Source organism: Lichenostomus cassidix, chromosome 3 (assembly GCF_008360975.1).
Source record: "Lichenostomus cassidix isolate B80296 chromosome 3, HeHo_3.0, whole genome shotgun sequence".
Classification (NCBI taxonomy): domain Eukaryota; kingdom Metazoa; phylum Chordata; class Aves; order Passeriformes; family Meliphagidae; genus Lichenostomus; species Lichenostomus cassidix.
The window spans coordinates 79,255,153-79,272,946 of record NC_139483.1 but is presented as its reverse complement, the minus strand read 5'-3'; the positions used below and the strand labels follow the sequence as shown (position 1 = coordinate 79,272,946).

General features: G+C 39.9%; 2 long non-coding RNA genes across 2 annotated transcripts in view; one reads left to right on the top strand and one right to left on the bottom strand.

Annotated features, from left to right (window-relative positions):
* Positions 1-581, bottom strand: part of LOC146440079 (uncharacterized) — a 29,540-nt gene extending 28,959 nt beyond the window's left edge. Inside the window, exon 1 of the long non-coding RNA XR_014851027.1 lies at positions 519-581. This is a non-coding gene — a long non-coding RNA (uncharacterized LOC146440079). The remainder of the gene's footprint in view (positions 1-518) is intronic.
* Positions 582-2,001: 1,420 nt separating this feature from the next.
* On the top strand, positions 2,002-4,232 carry LOC146440078 (uncharacterized). Its single transcript, XR_014851348.1, has 2 exons — positions 2,002-2,154; positions 3,543-4,232. It is a non-coding gene; the product is annotated as an uncharacterized LOC146440078 (long non-coding RNA).
* The last annotated feature ends 13,562 nt before the right edge of the window (positions 4,233-17,794 follow it).

The window sequence follows — 17,794 nt, the reverse complement described above, 5'->3', positions numbered from 1 at the left end:
GGAAGATGCTTGCTGATTCCTGGGTACTGTTTTTTCTTGTTCAGTGCCTACAAAGATGATGTCCCATCCTAAAATACATTGGCTGCACAGCAAGGAAACCAAAAAGGCCCAGTTAACCCAGCTGCACAGGGAACATAACAAAGACCCTGTGGCTCCTGTGAGTCTCTGCTCAGGCAAGAGTAGGTTTGTTTGCCTTCACTAGAGCACCAGCCATCATATAGCTGCACTGCTATCCTGAGGGCAGGCTGCCAGGGCATTAGGCAAGAGGATAATGGCTCTGTGCCAAACAGCATAAAGAACTTCCCTCTCTCACTTCTGTCATATCTAATAGTAAAGGTCAAAATAGAATTTGTTTCGTAATTTTCCCCATGAAATTTTAGAGATGTGAGAATAGAGGAGCAGCAGGTTAGGGTTCTCTGCTCTGAGCACTGACCCTCCACCTGCTTTGCAGAGCAATGCTGCTGAAGTTCTAAGCTTGCTGAAAAGCTGCAGCTCAGCTCTAAGGCTTCTGACCTTACCTTAGCAACAGCATACTTAATGGCACACCCTTGAAAGAGTTGGGCATCCAAAGCATAATGAATTCACCAGGGGATTTCAGAAACATTGGGAGAAACTCTGAGGTCAGGTTTGTTGCTTTTATCAAGGTACTCAGATTACCAATCATGATGTCAGTATCAAAAAGCTAGATAGGCCAACAGCCAATTTACTAGTACCTCATGCTAGAAGACTAAATCTCACTTGGATACCATGAAGCTATATAGCATTTTCCTTGCCAAAACAGCTTGTGTTCACAAGGATTAAATGTTAATCACTTAAATAACAATGCCTGAAAATATGTTTGGAACTTGGAAATTGTTAAGTGTGCATCCAACCTCCAACAAGAAATCTTCCAACATCCTGCAATAAATCTTCCCTTACCAAACACAGGCAGATGCCTGGGATTAAAGACTCAAGGTTTCCAGCCCCACCTTCACAATGGCCTCTGTGCCTCATCTTGAGCTAATCTCATATCTGCTCTCTTGCTTCTTCTGCTTGAAGTGGGTAAGTTCTGTCCCAAGATTCACAGAGTTTTAAGGGAAATTATTTGTCTCTGTAGCAGTGTTTTGTGTGCTGGCATAAGAGTCAAGAAAGAGACTTAAATAAGGCTGCTGTGATTTAGGAATGGTCTTCCCCATTTCAGTGCTCCTGTTGAAGTGCTCCAAACCTCGCACCCCTGGCTCCCTTACACCCCCTTTTCACTCCCCCTGATGCAGGATGGAGAAGAGAATTGGAGGCACAAAGGGCAAAGATCATGGATTGAGATAAGAACTATTTACTGGAAAGAGCAATGAAATAAGAAAAGCAAACAGTAACAGCAATAACATCAGTAAGAGAGAGAATTGGCACTACCTGACCGCTCGCTTCATGCCACACTTATTCAACCAGAAGGGACCCCCCTGTCCCCAGAAAATGACATGAGGTGGTATAAAACAACCTCCAGGTCCTGGCCATGTCCCTTCCTGGCTGCTGCAAAAATTAACCATATTCTGGCCAAAACCAGGACAGACCTTTATATGAACCTGTAACATACACACCCAGGAGAGAAAGGATGGGAAAACCAGCTCAGCTTCTCTCAAAGTGAAATGGGCCCTTCTCAGCACATCTGGGTAATAAAGGAGTTGTCTCCTCCTCCCAGTCAGCACAATTATGTAGCAGAGCTGTCCTTTAGTCAATGTAGTTTTAGATTACCCTCTCCAGTTGGCAATATTATTACATTTATCTTTCCACTTATCAACAAAATATCTAAACTTCAAACAGCATAGCCTTTCTAGTTGAGTAACAAAATAAACAGCCTAATTATATCAAGGCAATTAAGCAAACATTGCACAATATCACCACCTGAGGCTGTCAGCCTACCAGATACCTCATACTGTCCCAGGTAACCTAACTGAAACTCGAAATAATCAGGAAATAGAACAAATGTGACTCCTGAGCTGTAGACAGGAACAAGTAAAAAGCAGCACTAGATGGATGCAAAAGATGGATGCTGACTGTGGATGTTATGAGTCTATGTCAATGATAGATGGAAGAGGCTGGAAGAGGATGTCACACAGGCAGGGAGCACATGCCATTGCTGCCAAGTCTTCCTGTGTTTCTGGCAAGGTCTACCTTTGGGTTAGGTTTTCTGGTTTAAAAAATTGCCCAGCAAGCAATAACCATTTGTCTTTTGACCTTCCTATGTTCCACCCTTATGCAGGCAAAAGTTTTGAGCCTTGAACAAAAAAGGAATCAAATTATATGTTACTGTATCTTTTGAGACAAAATGTTTAGGAAGATTGTTGTGGAAACTAACTCTCAGTTTTATGTCAGTCAGAGCTAGGCTGTCATAAAGCACTGAGAAACAGCTGAAGTACAAGAGTGGAGAGATTACAGAAAAGGCAGGATGAAAGGCAAAGAACATTTTCATATATGAAAGGACAGTAGAAAAGGGTGCTTTATTGAACAGAGGAAAGGTAGGCAGATGTTCTCTTAACAGGAACTGAGGTCATATAGGATAAGACGATGGAAATACTCAGCCCAAAGGAGTGCTGTACATATTTGAGAGTCAAGTATTAACTAAGAGTGAATTTCAGCTTGGGGAGACATACAAAAATAAGTGTGACTGTACTAACCAGCGTATATAAAGGGAAAGATATCTAGAATTTACATAAATGAATGCAGAGAAACCTAACTGATTCCTTAATCAAATACAAATATCAAACACCTCTACATTTTTTGGTTTGTTTCTTGTTCTTTGCCTACCATTACATTTTATTTTTCAGTTTTGCTGAGTCTTATTTTGAATGCAATAGAGTGAAGGGTTTGCCATTTATTTCTTTTAAATGTCTTATGATCAATTGCCTAAGAACAGACTTTCTCTATATCAGCCACCTTAAATATTCCCCTCTCTTACATTTGTCCTTGCCAACAGAACAGGTCAAAACAGAATCATTTTTCTTCTCTTCATTTTCCCATATTGAAATTTTGAAAATATTCAGGCAGTTCCAGTTCCTAATTGCCTCCTTTTATCTCCTTAGATTACTCATCTGGAACTCTTTGCAATCCACTTCCTTCAAATGCCACAAGTAATTAGGTGTCCCTATAGAGTTATTTACCTGTGATTTTTGTCATTTTTACGAAACCGTATCCATTACAACTCCATTGCCCTCTCCAGGTTTTCTGCAAATTTTCTTGCTAAAGAAATGCCTAGAAGCAGCATTCCAGGAACAATTGAGTGTGAGTTGGCATAGTATGACCTCACTTTTCCAGGTCCTATTCAGTTTCCCGAGCGTTTATCAAAAAGACACACTCAGTGTATCTCCCAGGGATGCCTCAGTGATTCTCCTCCATTGCATCTTCTCCTCCAACTCTGAAGCAAGGGAAATTTAAACCATGATAGTCTGCTTGGGATAATTTAACACAATTGTAGACAAAGCCTTTTCAGCAGGCTTGGTGTCAAAGCAGCCATAGTTGTACATTTGCAGTTATGCTGCACAACTCACAGAATGTTCTTTCTTCGCTAGAAATTTGGACCTGCCTGGATGCCAAGTTCCAGTCTCTGAGATGGATGGATGTTGCTCTTCCTCCCCAGCTGGGATCAGCTCCTTGTAGCAGGACTTACCCCTGCACTCCCAGGTGTACATGGGGTGTGACAACACAGCTGTCACCCTGATACATCCAAGAATGAGCTTACCATCTTCAGTCGTCCTTCTGGGCTCCCACCACACCCTTCTGCCACCACTGATGGCTCCTCAGCCACAGCTCATTCCATGCTGCCTTTTCTGGAAGGCCCTCGCTGCCTTCTGCCAGTCTGGGAATGCCTTTTCATTCACATTTCTTAATCAATCTGGATAAATGTTGTCGGTGTGAGGTTGCTGCTGCTCACAAGCCCTAAGACTTTTATCGTGTACCAAATGTTCCTGCAGTATGGCTGGCTCACTCCACATTAGCATGGAAAATACACACTGCAGACATATCCAGCTGCTTTTAACATCAAAAGGAAGTTTTCCACTGATTTTTATAAGAGCTGAATTGAGGTCTCGTGACCCTGCTACAGTGAAGTATTTACACACATGCCAGGATCGAGGTATGTGAAGAAGCCCCATGAATTCAAAAGGTTTCTCAGATGCTTAAGCACTTCAGTAAAGGCCTCAATGTTATTTTAAGCTGCTGTAACTGTGCCCCTGTTACATAAAATAAAATCCATGTGAGAATTCCTTTGTTCCTATGAAAGGAGGAATAGGCCTTTACATCAGTATAGATGCTTACATAAAATGTGCTTTTTTACATACATATGCACACATATTTACATAAATATATTAGCATAGATTATACATAAAAATAATCTTTTCTGCACTTCATACTCCTAAAAGTAAAGGTTTTACCTCATTCATAAAATTAACTGCAAAATGCAGCATTTGAGTCTATATTCTTTACAGTGGAAAGGAAAAATTCCTTTTAAATGCCCTTGTCCCAGTGCCAATGGATGCTCTCCAACCCAGGAAACTGTCACACAATAGACAAATAAAAAACTTTAACCTAAGAGGTAGAAATATTTCCCTTGGAAATATATATACAAAAAACCCACAACAACAAAAGAAATAAAGAGTGTTGGGCAACATACTGAAAGATTTACCTCAAAGACCATCAAAAGGAAGAATCATTTCCTATCCTGCTTTAGGGCAATGTTTATTTAGATTAAAATGTAAAAGGTTCAGTGGAAGTAAACATCCTCATTATTGTCTATAGAACCTTCAAATAGACCTTCATCTTATAATGTAATTCAGGGGACATTTTAGGTCATCCCTCTCAATTCCTTTTCCCTCCTTTATCCCTTTCTGTGGTTTTTTGTTTTGGTTTGATTTGGGTTTTTTTGTTTTCTAATATATAATATGCAGGGTTCAGCCTAAAAATTCCCTACTGAAATGGAGTGAATTCATGCATATATATGCTGAGCAGCTGCAATCACATGTGACTCAGAGAGGGGCAATGCAGCATTTCAACTGCAAACTCTCCAAAAACTAAATGAGAAAAATGAGACTTTACCTTGGGGTAAGGGCTGGCAGATTAACACCGGAAGAGACAGAAACAGTATGCCCCCAATTCTTCTGTCTCTGATAGAAAAGACTGAATTCTTGCATTGCTTTACAGAAGAACAGTTTCCTCCAGATTCACTGTAAGTCACTTAGAACAGTATAGAAACAGATGGTTAGGTAAATACAATTTTCTTTTTAACCAGCAAGTTGTTTCTGCTCTATTATTATTTGATTCTTCACAATTCATAAATAAAATTAAATCAATAACATCTGTGAACATCACTACCCTTCCTCTCCTCTGAAATAACCCATAACTCCCCATGACTTTCTTTATTGCTACTGAGCCTCATGTGAGGCTATCTTGAAACTCCTAGCCCAACAGGAAATAATGTCTGGATTACAAACCCTTGGGGTTGTTTTATAGTGGCTGGCAGGCAGGCAGGGAGAGGACATAATACTCAAATGCAGGAGGATTAAAAGGATTATGATAACAGTTGGACTTTGAGGGGTTTCTTTGGAGTCTTTTTTCTCCTTCAAGTGCAAAACACCTGGGAAGACAGCCAGCCAGCAGAGACAGGCTCTGAAGGCTTCAATTTAGCAGAGAAGACCATCAATTTATCCTGCCATATCCTCTGTTAAAAACCCCCCAGGGGTTTACTTCCCATGCAAGTGGTCTGAGGATAATGCATTGTCAAGAAGGACAGCTGTGACTGTGTGTCAGGACGCAAGAGCTGCATCAGTAGCAAAGCCACTTCTGCACCCTCAGTGACTGGAGAGGTAATAACCACAGCAGTCCAAGACCCAGCCCAGTGTTCTATCTGTGGTGTGCCATTTGTCATCTGGAATGGAAGAAGCACAAAAACATTCCCAGAAGGTAGCTGGCAGAGGCAAAGGCTGGTAAGGAGAGACTGCAGTGGCTGGTGAAGTCTTGCAGCACAGTCTAACAGGCACATTGCATTACAGCATGCTACTCACAGCTCTGCTGGGACTGGGACTTCTTAAGAGACAATTATATATTTTTTCTCTTTCCTCCATCTAAAGTCTCTGGAAAAAAAAGGGCTGTGGTCAGTGTTCTGAATGGCCAGCTACAGCAAGAGGACATGTTTGATGGTGACAAGGCTTGGGGGTAGAAAGGGAGGACTGAATAGGATAAAGAAAGTTAACTTTGTTGCAGTTTCACTCGTACCAGTGGTTGGGAATGCTGTGCTGTAATGTGACATCAACCATATTTAGGTGCCATCTAGAAGAGAGGTCTTTGGGGCAGTGAGAAAGCAAATTAACATCTAACTGGTGATCTAGGATTCAGTACTTGAGCTCATTTCTTGGCTCTTTCCAGACATACAAAGCTATTTTCCCTCTCTTCGCTGAAGAAAAAAGCTATTTTTCTTACTTCTATTAGTTGTCATACCTCTATATACCAGGCATTTATTTATAGACTAAAATTTATTTATGGAGTAAATGTGGTAACGGACTGGATCTACAGTCTGCTTTCTGGATGATGTAAAAAATTGTAATGGAAATGGTCCCATTCCTCCCCAAAGTTTATTAACCTCTCCATGAGAGATCATAGGGAACCTTGAAAGCCCATTTACACACATAATCTCTTTTTCCTTTGTCACTACTTTCTCATTTTTCATAGGAGAATCGACAGCCACATATCAAACCTATCCTACAAAGTTGCCTGCATCCATCTTTGAATCTGAACATGGAGATAAACACACAAAAAAGTCATATGCAGCTCAATTTGCATGCAAGTCTGATAGAAAGCTGAAACTGTGCAAGCTCCCTAGACCTATGTTTGAACCCCATGTAGTTGCTGTGCATCAGATACAAGCATGCATGGCACACGAAGGTCAGAGAGTTTTCACTAAGGGATCATTAGATTGTGCTCTGCACTGTAATTCCTGAGCAAGACAATATGGCTGAGGAATAAACACAGGCAGTGTATACCCAGCTAAAGGCAAGCCCAGCACTGAGAGCAATTTAGACTAACTTGTGCTTCTTTGCCCTCACTTGAAGCCCAGATGTGTTAAGTTCTATGATGCAAGACCGAATAAGCAGCTCATCTGGCTTCAGTCCTCATTTCCTAGCTGAAAACCAGTATTTGTGAAGCCTGCACTAATCAGGCTTTGTGAATGTTAACACACAAAAAATGGGTGTATTCCAGACCTTTGTCTTGTCTTGAATGCCTTCAGGATCCAGTGCTCTGTGTGTAACCCTGCAGCCATACCCATTTTCAGCAACTTTTTCTAAACTCACAAGTTACCGTTTGTCCCTCTAAAAGCATTTGAGCTTTGCATATTAGCCCTCTCCTATATGCTAAGGAAGGCTGAATACTTAATTACACTGATCTAATTTGGCTAAAGAAGCTCACAAATGCTGTAATTTATTTTTATCTGTGCAATTTCTGTTTGTCTAATGATTTTAAGCATGTGCTTCAAAGAGGCTCAGGGGCTGTACAGTCTAGATCCATAAAACATGATCCAGAAAATCTAGTCTATTTTCAGCAAGCTTAAACCAGTTTTTGCAGAGATGCACTAGAGATTTCTAGTGCTTAGCAAATGAAAGAAGTTAAAAGAAATTATTTTCTGTGTCAAAATTATACATTTCACTTGATAATTATCATGGACAGATGCTGTATTTAGTTATCTATATTCAGTGACGTGTTAATCCTTGTTTTTAAAGCTCTTTTTTTTTTGACCAAACACAGAGGTATTCTTTCTGAATCAAGAAAAGAGATCACATCTCTAAAATGTCTCTTTTTTTTTTTTTTTTTTGCAAGTTCAGAAAATAGATACAAAACCTGAAGCCATGGACTTATTTCTTCTAAACAAAAGATTATCACAGAATGTCAAGACTATTTTTCATGCCCCTCTTTTTTTTTTACTTGCATACTACCTCCCACACCCACCTCCTGGCAAGTCAACAAGCTCTGAGTAGTCAGTCCCCACTTTCGTGACTCAGTCTCAGAGCATTAAAGCCTTAAGCTTGGCAGGTGTCCAGGATGAAGAAATATTAACAAATCTCCCACAAAGAGCACTCTAATCATAGCAAGCACTGAAGCCTTGAACATAATATTTCCTCCATGTATAAGGTTTCCAATTTGCTTAATGGTCTCTCAAACTTTGCAGTATGATATTCCAAATGTTCTTTTAAAAACTCCAAGTCCTCCCCAAACACATAACCAGCATGTACATTACATAAAGAAAAAATGTAATTTACTCTTCACTTTTGGCTTCTGCTGAGAAGTCTTCTTCCAAGTCATCACTTATTGGAAAATAAGAAAGAAATACCATGTTCAAGTTATCTTTCAGAGATGCCTCATTTTGTAATTCCCATTGCAACAACAGAGGCACATACTTCCATGAAACAATGTTGTTTATCTCTTTTTGGATGACCTAATAGAAGGTTATTTGGAAGAAGATGGAAATGCAGACTGATTTATTGGTAGCTGGAGTGTAAATTTCACACAAAAGTTCAAATGGCAGATTTTATAACTACAGCTAAAGAGTCTCAATTCTGTGAGTTGTGAGTCATTTCCACAAGTCCATGTGCAGTTTCTGCCCCACATCACACACTCAAATCTCCTGCTTTCTTTTAGGATATCAGCTGACACTGCTTCCAAATAGCTACACTGAGAGCAAGGATTTTTTACAAATAAATGCAACTGCACCCATTTTTGTTCATACCTAAGGGATGTGAACAACATCCAGCTAAATCCAATTGTACTGCATTATCTATATTTAGACTATGATAGAACTGTAGCAAATACTTAGAATATTGCTTATCTGAGGCCTATAAATTCATTTCTATGAATAATTACACTTAGTTACCAGGGAAACATACATTATAGCAGCCATTCTCCTTATTCATTGGCATAGTTATGTCTGCCACTTTACAGACAAAATGTATCTAAGTGTAGAACTGCATTAAACAGTAATTTCAGAGGACTTTTCAACAGATACTTTTCCTAAAAGAAAAATATTCTTTTAAGGCAATTTTGTTAAAGGTTTCTCTGTCTACAATACTGAAACTCATAAATTTTTTCTCTGATTTGGGACATTATTTTTTCTTTGAACACTTTTCTTCAGTAGAAATCTACTATGTGCAGTGAACAAGCATTTTGTGACGAGTGTAGTTGGTCTTCTAGAAAAGGCAGACTATTGAAGTGTCAGAAGAAATACAAAGGTACAAGAAGAAAACTAAGCATTGCAAACTCCATAATTTATACAATGTACTGGCACAATTCACGTCACTACAAAAGAGTACAGCTCTCTCTCTCATAAGGATGCACACTAGCCCACTAGCCACAAAGCACATATAAAACTTACCTAGCTGAGTTTTTTGTAAGGAAGCAAGGACTATGGCCAGCTCTGGAAGAGCATGAGAGAATTCAAAGCCTTTCAGTACAGAGGACTTCTGCACATTCCAAGCATGTGAAGTGGGGAACACCTGCTATATCAGCTACTATTAATGGAGAGAGGAAAACCTATGCTTCAGTTACTTATGTGCCATAAAACGTCCCAGTTGTGTTTTTTAAAGCTGTTTATTACATTAACCAGAAAGTCCTTTCCACTTTCCCCATTTCAGGCAAGCACACCCACTGCACAGTAATTCCATGCTATGCCTGACATTCTGCAGTCCCAGGCTGAGTATGAGCTACGGCAATTCAGCCTTTGAGCTGGCTAAGCTTTACAGTTTAACTAAAGTCAACACAGCTCTGTATCTTATATTGTTCTTCACATTTCCACAATTTGCTCATGCTGAATATCTGGTTTTTCTTGTACCCTATTTTTTTAACATCAGTGGACAAAAATGCCATTTTAAATTTTTACCTATTTTTAAGAATGGAAAAATAGTGTCTAGAACAGTTCATGCAGACATCTCCCTGAAATCTGACACAGTCATTAAAAAAGGGTACAATGGACAATTCAGTAAATGTGGGAATAAAAAGTTTTGGTGAGTCTTGAGTCATCAGTAACAAAATTAATGAATGAGATGTTCAAAACCCACAATTTCCAAGTTCAAAACTGATGACCAAATATTTCCCTTAAATGGTTCTGACTGGTTGCCAGCAGCCAATTCCCCACATCCTAGACAACAGACATAACTTCAAAATACAAATAACTCTCTTAGTAGAATTGGCATACATATTTCTAGTGGGTCAGATTTGACCATGACCACTGAGAAATAGATTTGTTTCTTTCATGTAAAAAACAGTAAAAACTGTTGGGTTTTAAAGCATATGCTCCAGCTTAAATCTAAATATGTTTCGATAAACTCATGTTCTTAGGAAGCAGAGCATGGAACTGGAGAAGATGAAAGAACAATTAAAAACTTAAGGAAAATTAAGCCCTTGGTTATACTAAGAGGAAAATGATAGTGATCATCTCCCCCATCTAGTCTTAATAGCTGTCTTTCATAAATTTTCCATTAAAATCAAATTAAAGTTTGAGCATTTTAATGAAATACTTTGCAGCTGCATTTCTCTCAGCCCAGTGTAAGTATTAAGCATTTAGTGAATTTCTTTCAGAAGTTAATTCAATAGTGCTTGCCATTATGTAGCTACTATCTCATTTTCATTTAGTCACCAAGATGTTATGATCTTTCAGGATGAGACTGTTTCAGAAACTATAAAGATTGTTTTCTGAAGTTTAATAATAACCACTTGGCCATGGGCATTAATTTCAATGAACAGTCAATACTTTCTACATCATGCTTTCTATATTGTATATCCTGACATTAAGGACCTAACTACTCATTTGCAAGACAGCATGATCTTTTTATTAAATACCTTTTTATGTCCTCCTTTCAGAGTGACATAATTTATGAACATCTAACTATGATCTAGTCATAGCATTACAAATAAAACATATTTCAAAATGGGTCACATCATTCTTGAATTACATGTTCTGGAAATAATTTAATATGACTAGTTCAATAAAGGGTTGAAATATTAGGAAAAACCTCTATGGTTGAATTTAGGCAATTTTATGTCAGCTCTGTTCATAAATGTTGCAAGACTGGTTTTTCTCTTAAGCAGTTCCTTTCAACAATGTCTGTGGAAATGGAGACTTAGGTTTCTTTTTGTACCCTGGCTATCTACATGGATTTTGAGATGTTTTTCTTTATCAAATGAGTTAACAGAACACATGCAGAAATATTATATTTTACATTATTACTTTCTTCTGTTAGCTACCTTCGTGTTGGCACTCCAACATAATATTAGATTGCCACTCAGCCAAATGCAGCCCTTCAGAAGAAATTTAGTCTCATCTCAGTTATGTGAGGTGGCTCTGCCTCTCATTTCACAGCACCACACTTTTGTAAATCTACTTCCCGGTGTGGAAAAGGGTCACACACTGCTTTAGGAAGGGAGGGACTTGTGGAGGCCATCTGGTCACACCTCCAGATTATCAAGGTCCTGCTAAATGGTGGCTTTGACCTTGCAGCCTTTAAATCACTGGTGCAGTTTGTGAACTTTCTGGGCTTGGAGTCCCATTGCCTGGTCACTGATGAGGAATGCTAAGCAGTGTCAGCCTCAGGTGCAGTCCCTTAGGAAAGTTGCCACTACTCAACACCCAGCTGGATTTCAAGCCATTAATCACAACCTTTGAACCCAGCTCTCCAGCCAGGTTTCACCCACCTGTAATTCATATGTAGTCCTTATCTCACTGGCTGAACTGCAATGACACTGTGGAGAGAGACTGTTGTTAAAGGCAATGGAAATGCCATCCACTCTTTTTCCCTCCTCTCCTCTCATAAAATAACATAATTGGGTCAACCAGCCACATTTGTCCCTTGATGTATTTGTGCTGGCTGTTCCCTCTCTCCATCTCATTTTCCATGTGCCTGGAAATGACTTCTGGGAGCATTTTTCTCACAGCCTCCCAGAGACTGAGGTGAGGCCAGTAGTTCCCTGGGTTTTCCTCTTTGCCATTTTATTTGGTTTCTTTTGAAGATAAGTATGACACTTGACTTTTTTAACCTCCCTCAATAGCTATGACCTTTCAAAGAGGATATTTAGCTCCCTCAGCAGTCTTCATGGATTTACATACATCTGTTTCCCTTATTTGGTCCTGACTGAGACCATTCTCTGTTGTAGTTGGTACCTCTTTCCCATAAACTTTGCACAGAGAACTTGGACGCCTGAAAAGAGACCTTGCCAGGAAGGAACAAGAGAAAGACAACACTGAGCACATCAGAATTTTTCAAGCCCTTTTTCATTATATTGTCTTCCCATTCAATAGGGAAGTGTTTGTATATCAATCTGCAGGAGGACTACAAGGACCCAGAGAGGCAGAACATCAACACAAGGCCACCAGAGAGTGTGAGAAACTATTTCTTAAATCCTTCCCAACCCTGACACTTGATAGCTTAACCTTGTAGGTTTCTTTTAAAGCCTGACGGGACAGACATTTGAGTTTTTGGTTGTCTTTTTTTTTTTTTTTAACCAACAAGTCCATGACTAACACACTAACAAGGAATATCAGAACCTTGGGTCGAGGCTGTGTTCAGTGAAAGTTCAAGCACTTCTCCTTCACTGCCTGGAAGAGTGCTCTCGTAGCAGATCTACAGACTATTTCAGTTGAAGAAAACGAGGTAGGTTTAGCTCTTTCTGCTGGAGCTGTTCCACCTTTTTAAAGAAATTCAATATTTACTAGGCCAGGAATGTTACTTTCTAGCTAAATCATTTAGGGCAATCTCTGGAAAATAGGAAAACCTGAGTTCCAAACTCTGCTGCAAGAGGCTGTTTATTATTTTACATCAAGCTATCATTTGATAAAACATATGAAGACTCCAAGGCAAAGTACAGCACTTGAGTGTCTCTGCTGGTACCTGTGTGGCAGTCAAACTGAAAACATCAGCCTTTGGGCAGAATGTCTCCAGAGATACCCAAAAGCTTCCTAAAGAAGATTTTTCTGTTTCTTAAACTATTTTGAATAGTCTGCTCCCATCCAGAGAGTCAGATTCCCCTGTACAGCTAATCCATTCACTCACTGAGTTGCTCTGTTTAGCCTGCGCTTTCCAGCTGTGGCACTAACTAGGGAATCAATAGATTTTCTGGAAGAAGATGTGGAATGTACCTGTTCCCTTCAGATCATGGTATGTCTAGACTCATATCCAAACAAATGCTTTGCTGCTAAAACTAGAAGCAAAACATTTATGGAAAAATACATTTAAAAAAAAGGGAAAAGAAAAAAAGATTAAATGTCTTTTTAGAGTTGTGAATTGCATAGGATGCGGTAAATTGTCTAGTCAGTGTTTGTCTACATGTGGTCTGAACATTTTTTATGGAGATCCTGGCTTTAAATACATATATTTTTTGAATAAAGATTAAAATCCCAAGAGTTGTGATGCCCATAGAAAATTACAGGGCGTTTTCTTCATCTACATGATCACTAGCTTTTGCCACTGGTTTTGGGTACTGATTTACCCGTAACAATGAAATGGGAGAGTCACTCTACCAGAGACAAATATTGTGTTTTCAACACAGCTGAGGAAGTTCAAAGAAAAACACACATAGGCACACTTTCTCTGTTCCCACTACAGTAAATGCACTTTAAAACTACAGGGTACCTCATCCAAGGGTGTTTCAGGAATTAAATACTTTTCTGTATTAATGGAAGCTTCAGAACCATTCAGCAGTATTTCATTTTGATTTTAAATTTTAATCCTGACAATATTCCTTTTCTGAAATGATATACTGAATTTTATCATTTTGCACTTTCATAGGTTAAAAAAAAAAAATTACAAGCAAGATGCCTTTATTCATAAATTTTTGGTCCCCTAAAATGCCTCCTATTAAATTTCATAAGTACTTCTGATGCCCCATTACCTTAAGTTGGGAAAGATCATCTTTGTCTGCGTAAAGAAATGCAGTCTTTCCACAGAAATGTAGTGAACCCAGCCTTTAAAATATTCCTGGCATGGTTGAGGTTGTTCAGACAGCTTTAGGCAGATGCACATAACTCATAACATTCTTTGGGAATTCCTACCCAATGAGCATCACTCACAGAATCTGTCCCGATACTATTTTTAATATTGTATCTTTCTTTACAATCCTGTAAACATTCAGATTTCTATAGTTATAAATGCAGCAGAGGATAGTGATACCAAACTCAAAACAGGCCAAGCCCATATATGAGAAACAGCACAGACAATTCAGTAAGTCGGCCAATTCCCCCTTTCAAACTATTGACTTAAACCAGCTAAGCTGATACCTAGTGATTCTTAAAAGTGGATACTCAATGTGTACTCTCATGCTGGAACACAGAAGGGGTGAATAACATGCCTGCAATGGAAATTAAAACCCTATAAATACCATGCAGGACACTAACTGATGCACCCTTTTTTGCCCTGAATTTGGTTTGTATTAACCTCACCATTAGCCTCCATCAACAGTAGATCTTCCTTCAGCTTGAAAGCTGCTGCTTTAGAACAGATTAACCTGACTGACTTGGTTAGTCAAACCAAGCTGCTGCCACCCCTGCTCACTCAGTGCCAAACAAGGGTTTGTATATGTTGTGCCTTCATTTTAGAAGTGGGATTTCCTTCCTTTTTTCTTGTATCAATGTAATTATTTTGCGTGGAGAAAATGTTACAGGCTTAATAAAGAATACTAGGAATCACCACAGGGCTTTAAAAACTCCCACTAATCCTTGCTTTAATGCAGTCCCAAATTGCTTAGCAAGGTATTTCTGTATGTGGTTCAGAAACTCTCCCATGCCATGAATACTTTTTAAAAATTCTTTAAAAAAAACCAAAATATAATTTTTTTGGCTTTTTCTCCAAGCTTACCAGGAGAGAAATATTTAGACTAAGACCTTCTCCACCCAAATTTTAAGACGTTCTTTGGGGCCCTTTTATGAATTGCCTAAGGGTAAATGGGTTCCATGGCCAGCATGAGTCCAGAGATAGCATTTCCACAAAAGGCAATGGCTAACACAACCATGACTCAGAAACAGCACACAGGCCCTACTCTATGCTTAGGAATAGCATGACCATAGAAAAACAAAATTCCCTCTATATAGATGTTAAAAGTACCCTATCGGGGTTTGACCCTGACTAAACGCCAGGCACCTCGATTCTCTCTTGCTGCAACAAAAAAATCCTGCAAAAATACACACCAATCTCGTGAGTCAAATGAGATAGGACACTGGTAGGAGGACACACGAAAGAAAAAAAGAGGGCAAACAGGCTCCAAACTTAAAGTTGCAAAAAGTGATTTAATTACCTAACAGAGTTGGAGGATAAAATGCAAGGCAAAAATAAACTTTTCATATACTATTTTGTTCATTCCCCCCCCCCCCTTACGAACCCATGTTATTCACCCCCTTTCCTCTTTTTAACCAACAAGCTGGGGTAGGGAGGCAGGGTATGGGGTATTCTCTCAGTCCACAAAGTCCATAAATCCATTCATCACCACAATTCTTCTACTACAAATACTCTTTATCTCTACTTATCTCTCTCTCTCTCCCTGCTCTCACCCCCTCCCTCTTAAGAAGCAGTCTCTGCGCTCACCTCCCTTCCCTCTTTCCAAACCAGCAACACAGGGGGCAGGGTGAGAAGGGTTCTCTGGTCAGTTCAATCAGGGAGAGGGGTTCTCTACTTAGCCACGGGGTCTTTCCCAAGAGACACAGTCCTCTGAGAACTTCTTTGGCGTGGGTCCAATCTCATGAGCAACATCCCACCCAAATTCTGCTGTAATGTGAGTCTTTTTGTCTATAAAGTGCTGTGCAGACTCTCCCAAGCCGAGGCCAGCCTGCTTCCATCTCAGAAGCAAGGCCTTTCTCTCCCTTGCAAGGCCTTTGTAGCTTTAACTCTTTTGATGAGACTCCAAACTGGATCACAGTTTTCTCCAGGCATCCACCTGTTCCTCTGGTGTGGGCTGCAGAGGGATTTCTGCATCCTTGTGGACTCCATGGGCTGCAGGGGGAACCTGCTGCTCCCCCCATGGTCTTCACCATGGCTAGCAGAGAGTTTTCAGCTCTGGCACTGGGATCCCCTCCTCCCCCACCTTCTTCACTGACCTTAGCGTCTCCATGCTGTTCTCCCTCACATATTTTTACCTCCACCTCCTCCTCCTCCAACTACAAAGAAGTGAAAGAAGTGCGCCCCTGCTTTGTTTTGATTTCTTCTCAAATACGTTTTCACACAGGCGTTACCAGCACCTCTAATTGGCCCAAACTTGGCCGGCAGCATGTCCATCACTCTCGGAGCCATCAGGGATTGGCTCTGCTGGACTTGATGTGAAAACTTCCAGAACTTGCACTCAGGACACACAGGAGCCATCTTTGTGCCACTCCCCACCCATCAGACACCTCCCCAGGCCTACCACAAAAGCTTCTGAGGGGTACAAATTTCTCCTAGATGTTAAAAAATACTTTACTGATGTTTTGGGCCAATCAAAACCACCACATAACCATGACAAGCTGAGGTAAAGATTTCAATCAGAGAAAACTCAGAAATCATGTGAAAAACACTGAGAGGTTGTAGGCACTGGGAATGCTGGGTCAGATGCAGGAGTTTTGGAGAGCACACTCTAAATTTGGAGGATCAGAGGAGAGTAGAGGTGATCCTAACATCCATGGGAGGACCAGTGCCAGAACACCTTTGAGGCAAACTAGAGGGCATTCATTATGAGGAGTGCTGTTTTGAACCACCACTAAGTTAACCTGGGTGCTCACAGAAATATGAAGCTGAAAATGGAGATGTTTTAGAATCCTTGTGTGGCCTCCTACAGATGCTGCTTCCCCTCCTTAGATAGGTTCATTTTCATGTCCCAACCCTCTCCATACATTAGAGCAGAAAACATTGAAAGTGAATGGGTAATGAACCCAGGTGGATGACACATTCAGATCTATTCAGCTATAAATCTGAAGAGAAAAATTACTTTGAAATAACTACAAGATTACACAGTGCATTCCTTACTTTTAGCTGCATGTTTTTCTGAATATACTGAATAGCAAACACCAAGCTGTGTGCCTAAGCATTATACCCTCAAGATCAGTGGTGGGATATGGGAGGAGAAATATAAAACTAAGTATAACTAATGGAAAGCTTATCTTTGAGAAACATATTAACATATTTCAGGGTTAATTAGCCTGAAGAAAATATGCACCACACTCACCATGGTCAACTGCAAGTAGAGCATCATCACACTCCAATAATAAGTATTTATCTCTATTTACTCAAATACATAATCCTAAAAAATTGCTAGTATTGACTACAATGTCATGATAGAAGGAGTCAGGGACTTGCACTTGAAAAACGCTCAGCCCTCATATAGTGAGCATTGTACGCAGAACCTGCTGGCAGTTCTTCCAACCCCTTCAAGTACATATCTTTTTATGATTATCATTCACTTCCACTTTCACAAACAAAACTTAGCTAGCAAATGGAAATTAATAGATAGAGATACATGGAATTTGTGAACTGCAAAGGCGCAGTTACAAAAAGCAAGGACATTTCAACAATTACTAAATGTTCCGCTCTTTATTAAAATGAAGGAAAAGAAAAAGACAGGTGAGAGGAAACACAGTACAATTGAACATACAAAGCAGAGGAAACTCAGTTCTGTGTTGCTGCTGCTGCTGCTGCTGCTGCTGCTGCTGCTGCTGCTGCTGCTGCTCCATTGCTGCCATGACTCACTGCAGTGTCCTTGTTCTGCAAGGACCACAGCTGAGAATGAGATGTTATGTTCCATGTCCTTGTGCTAAACCCATTCACAGCAAGAC